Source organism: Telopea speciosissima, chromosome 9 (genome assembly GCF_018873765.1).
Source record: "Telopea speciosissima isolate NSW1024214 ecotype Mountain lineage chromosome 9, Tspe_v1, whole genome shotgun sequence".
NCBI classification, from domain to species: Eukaryota; Viridiplantae; Streptophyta; class Magnoliopsida; order Proteales; family Proteaceae; genus Telopea; species Telopea speciosissima.
This window is the reverse complement of record NC_057924.1, coordinates 38,544,948-38,550,768: the sequence shown is the minus strand read 5'-3', so window position 1 is coordinate 38,550,768 and position 5,821 is coordinate 38,544,948. Positions and strand designations below refer to the sequence as shown.

Below are 5,821 nucleotides of genomic sequence, written 5' to 3'. Positions count from 1 at the left end.
GTATAGACAATTTTATTGATTTGAAGGATGTAGTTTTTATTCCCTCTATGAGGAAGAATTTGATTTTAGTTTCCAAATTAGTTTCAGATGGATATTCTGTTGTTTTCAATAAAGTTGACTTCACTCTGCTTTTGAATTCTTTGGTTGCTGGTTCTGGCTATTGTTCTGATGATTTGTATAGACTGAACTGTGTCTCCTCTTGGGTTATGAACGTTGGCACTAAACGCCAACTAGTGGATGAGAAGTCTCCTATACTCTGGCACAGAAGGTTGGGCCATATCTCTAGAAAGAGAATGGATAGGTTGATCAAGGAGAAGATACTTGATGAGATGGATTTCCAGGACATGGAAATATGTATTGACTGTATAAAGGGGAAGATGACTTCTTCTACGAAGAAGGATGCATTTCGCCACAGTGAGGCCGTAGATCTCCTCCACACTAACATATGCGGACCTTTCTCGACTCTTGCACTTGGAGGCTAGCGTTACTTTATTACTTTCATAGATGATTGGTCCTGATACGGTTACATTTTCTTGCTTGCTGAGAAAGCAAATGCGTTGAACGCTTTTATGATCTTCAAGGCTGAAGTGGAACTCTTTCATAGTAGAAAGACAAAGTCTATTAGGTCTAATAGGGGTGGAAAATACTATGGAAGAGCCAGTGATACAGGACAGCTACTTGGACCCTTTGCCAAGTATCTACAGGACTAGGGGATAGCTCCACAGTACTCCATGCCAGGCACACCACAACAAAATGGTGTAACAGAGAGGAGAAATCGTACTCTGAAAGATATGGTGGGAACCATGGTCAGTAACACCAGTCTTCCAGAGTCCTTATGGGGAGAAGCACTCAAAATTGTAGCCTACATTCTCAATAGAGTGCCAAGTAAGTCAGTAAGAAAGACTCCCTATGAACTCTGGATAGATAAGAAGCCTAGCCTTAGGCATCTTCGAGTCAGGGGATGCCCTGCTGAGGCTAGACTCTTCAATCCTCAGCAGAAAGTCTAGGACCCAAAAACGGTGAACTGTCATTTTTTGGGGTACCCAGAAAGGTCTAAGGACTATGATGAGCACATTTATGTGTGAAATCTTAGGGCATAAAGCATACATTTTACCACATTGGACAGAGTTACTCGGTGCTTTCTTGTGCTTTTCAGGTTTTAGGTGAATTCTTATGAAAATGGAGGAGATGATGCTAAGGAAATGTTTTTAAGCTGTTTAGAGGTCTTAATGGCTTGGATACGTAGCCCATCGAGTCAGCTTCGCAACGGTTCAAATGGCACTTGATTCCGAGTTAAAACGAAGAAGTTACGGCCGTTTTCGTAACGAAGCGCGAAAATGGTCTATAGGGGTTTATTTATAATTATTGATAGTCGGCCGGGGACAAAGTGAAGCGAAAGTTTGGATTCCAGGGGCCTTAACACAATAACTAGAAGTTATATTTCCTATATCCGAAAGATTCCATTTGGAGGGCTCCGGACAGTCCAACTTCAACTTGAGATATCTTGGGCTCCCGAACTCCAAATTGGATGAAATTTGGGTCTATTTTGGGTGATTTTTCGTAAGGAACACAATGGTGATGCCTATATAAGCATCCCATGCTCTACGTTTTTTGAAGGACAGAATGGGTATTTTATTTATTCTTGAAGGAATCCTAGTCATCACCCTTACTCTCTCTCTCCTCCAACTTCTCAAGGGCACTTCTGAAATTCCACTCGGGATAGATTTATATTTTCTCATCTATGGAAGGTTGAAAAATCAAAGATGCTTTGATTTTATTGCTTGGAGAAGATATCTACAAAGAAAAAGAAGCACTTGTTAGAATTGGAAGTTTACTTTTCTAGAAATAGAAAGTCTATGTAAACAATCTTCTCTTCTTCTTCTTTCTATTTTTTTTCGTTTTTTTTTAGGATTCAAGGCATTATAAAAGAGGAAAGAGAAGCGAATATTTTCTTTTCTTAGGGAATATTTCTCCTACACTTCCATCTTCTCTCTTCTCCTGTCTTCCACCTATAAATACCTCCTACCTCTCTTGTAAAAATTGCTCATTCACTTAGTGAAATTTCTTCTCTTTTTCTCCTTCTAATTTGTGATTTTTGGCTTTTCTAAGTTCTAGTTGGCTTTTCTAAGTTCTAGTTGGCTTTTTTGATTTTCATTTAATCGTTAGTTTAATTTGTTTAATTTAACACTTTAATTTGGTTCACTTTGCATTACTTGTAAGTTAGTTAAATAGAGTGACGTATATCTCCTCGTGTTTGACCCGTAGCTATGATTGACCCGTACGCTTGCGGTTTTATTTTAACTCAAACAAGTTTTTGGCTCTGTTGCCGGGGAGATTATTGTCCATTTTATTTATCAGATTTTTAAGTAGTTCAAAGTGTTTTAGTTTATTATTTTCTCTTCTTTTTTTGAAAAAAAAAAAAAAATCAGTTTTTGAAAACCTCTTCTTGTTTCTCTGCTGTTTCAAATAGTGTGCGCCCAATCTAAAGTCCTTCATATGCTTCAACCCTCCATCTTTTGGTGTCCCTCATAGGATTAAGTTACCTATGACGCTACATCTTGACTTGGTTGGGTGGATTGGCATGTGACTTATCTTTGGAGGTGACCACTCTTGATAACAGGAAAGCGACATAGTGAGAGCATTGGAAACATAAACATATAGTAGTCCTCCACTCTATATCAGAATCCATTTGGAGTCGCCCGTAGGTGGCTATAGAAGACTATACGGGTTCCCTTGCTGTCAACCTTTATGGCATCCTTACAGCTTTGGAACCATTGTTTCAATTTTTTAGGGATAGATGCACTATCTACCTTGGGCTCCCTCTTATTTTTAGTATTTTTTTTTTTCTTCTTTAATTTTTCAAAGGAGACCTCATATCTGTTTAGGTGGCTACGATGTAGACTCATGATTCATCTAATCGTCTTATTAGAATACCACCTCCTCCAATACCCTTAACCCCACCTTTGACCATGGTTGACCAACAACCCTAGACTCTTAAGGATAGGTTCTACCCTACCAGGTCTACACAGCCCTCATGCATTTGTCTGCCTGTTGTTACAGGGAATAACTATGAACTCAAGACCAACTTCATCAGCATGCTACCCCATTTCCATGGGATGGCTAATGAGGATGCATATTTTTTCCTTAGGGAATTTGAGGAGGTCTGTGTTCTAATTAAGGTCCAGAATTTGACTGATGATGCAGTTAGGCTTAGGTTTATACCCTTTACCCTGAAAGACCAGGCTAAGAAGTGGCTTTATGGACTGCCTACAAACTCCATTAATACATGGGATGAGTTCACCATTGTCTTTTTGAGAAAATTCTTCCCTCTTCACAAGACCAATAAGCTTAAGAGTGACATCCTCCAGTTCAGGCAGAAACCACATGAGTCCTTTTCTAAATTCATGGAAAGATTCAAGGATCTCCTCTTAGAATGCCCTCACCATAGTTTCGACTTGTGGCAACTATGCCAAATTATTTATGAGGGTATTGATTATCAGACCAAGCAACTTGTAGAGGCCATGTGTCCAGCAGGCTTTACTTCTTTTTCTGAGGAGAATGATGCATGGACATTCTTAACCAACTTCGCTGATAAGACTAGGGAATGGAAATCCTTCCAAGAGGCTGAAAGGACCACTAAGGGGTATCTCATTGAAGGTATGTCAGCCAAGGAGGCCAAACTTGACAGCCTCATAAAACGGTTGGAGTCCATAGTTCTTAAGGAGTTTATACCAGTTAATCAGGTCAACCATGTGTCGGTATGCAGTTGGTGCCAAACCTCTGGACACCTTTCTGAGGAATGCCCCAACACCTTGGTGGGCAATTCCAGTATTGAGAATGTAAGTGCTCTCTACCAAAATAACCCATATAGCAATACTTACAAACCAAGATAGAGAAATCACCCCAATTTCTCCTGGACTCAAGGGAACCAAGCAGGCCCATCCAATTTTAACCATCAAGGCCAGCCTGGTGTCCAAAGGCCCAACTTTGCATCATAAAACCAAGGGCTATCTCCTAACCCTTTCCCCCCTCGTCTTCATCCAGGACCTTCTATTAATTCTACTAGGCCTCCTCTCCTTGCATCTTATCAGTAACCCCTAGGGTTTATCAATATAGGAGAGGCAACAAGACTGAATGAGATGGACAACAAGATAGCTCTTCTCATGATAAGCCACAATAACATGGAGAAACAACTCACCCAGCTTGTCACAATCCTGCATGAGAGGAAAACAGGGAAGTTACCTAGCCAACCTGAGCCAAATCCTAGGCATCAGGTTCATATTCAGCAAGGTACCCAAGCTCCTCCAACCAATGTTGCACAAGGCCAACAGTTCCAAGGGCCCTCCAGAAAAGGTAAATGCTATTTATGCTTTAAGGAGTGGCCGTGAGTATCAACAGGCTAGTGCACCTCAGTTTTTACCATCTCATACTCCTGTTGACTCTCCCCCTTCTGAAGAGGCCATTGAAGTGCCTACTATTCCAGGTTCATCTGATGAACCTGAAAATAATCCAGATGATTCGATTGAGGAAACCAAAGAGGATTCTATTGAGAAAGTTAAAAAGCCTAACCCTAAAAGAATTTATACCCCACCTGTCCCTTTCCCAAATAGGTTGGTTAGCAAGAAATCTCATTCTGTGGAGAAAATATTAAATGTGTTCAAACAGGTTCAGGTGAATATCCCTTTGTTGGATGCCATTACCCAGATCTCCGCTTATGCTAAAGTCCTCAACAACTTAGGCACCCAAAAATGGACCACCAATGTGCCCAAAAAGGCATTCTTGGCTGCTAACATCAGTTCTCTCATCTCGCAGCCAGTAGCAGCCAAGCATAAGGATCCTGGCAGCCCCACCATCTCTTGCACTATAGGCAATACTACTATTGATCATGTCTTATTGGACCTTGGTGCAAGTGTGAACCTCTTACCCTTTCATGTCTACCAACAACTGGGATTGGGAGAACTGAAACCCACCAAAATCACTCTTCAGCTTGCAGATCGGTCGATTAAAGTTCCTAAGGGAATGATTGAGGATGTCCTGTTGAAGGTTGGAAAATTTATTTTTCCTGTGGACTTTATTGTTTTAGATACCCAATCTACTGCCAACTTCAAGGACCAAATCCCTATCATCTTGGGTAGGCCATTCCTAGCTACCAGTAATGCTCTAATCAATTGCAGGAATGGTCTCATGAAATTATTTTTTGGCAATACTTCTGTTGACTTCAATGTGTTTAGGTTGGGCAAGCTGCTTGATATGGATGACGAGGTGCATATGCTTCAAGGATTTTCTAATGATATTGATACATTCTTTGAGATTGATTTTGATTCCGGATTTCAAGAATGTATGTAGGAATTGGAGGCTGTTGATGATACCCCCTTATCTGAGGTCTGGAGCATCCAACCACCTTTGGAGCGCCTTGGACCCCTATCCACTTTCATTCCCAAATCCTCTATTATTGAGCCCCTCACATTAGAGTTGAAGGCATTGCCCTCCAACCTCAAGTATGCCTTCTTAGGACAGGATCATACTCTTCCTATTATTATTGCTTATGATTTGACTTCTATTCAGGAAGAAGAGTTGATTAAGCTTCTAAAGGACCATAAGGAAGCCATAGGTTGGACCATGTCTGACATCAAAGGTATTAGCCCCTCCATTGTTCAACATCATATACATCTGATGGAGAGTTCCAAACCTTCTAGGGAACCCCAAAGGAGGGCTAATCCTGTGATGAAAGAGGCAATCAAGAAAGAGATCCTAAAATGCTTGGATCATGGCATCATTTATCCTATTTCTGATAGCCAATGGGTGAGTCCTGTGTAGGTTG

General features: G+C 40.8%; 1 non-coding gene across 1 annotated transcript; it reads right to left on the bottom strand.

The window, feature by feature from the left end:
* Window positions 1–3,344: 3,344 nt before the first annotated feature.
* LOC122641220 lies at window positions 3,345–3,451 on the bottom strand. Its single transcript, XR_006329868.1, has one exon. It is a non-coding gene; the product is annotated as a small nucleolar RNA R71 (small nucleolar RNA).
* Between the last annotated feature and the right edge of the window lie 2,370 nt (window positions 3,452–5,821).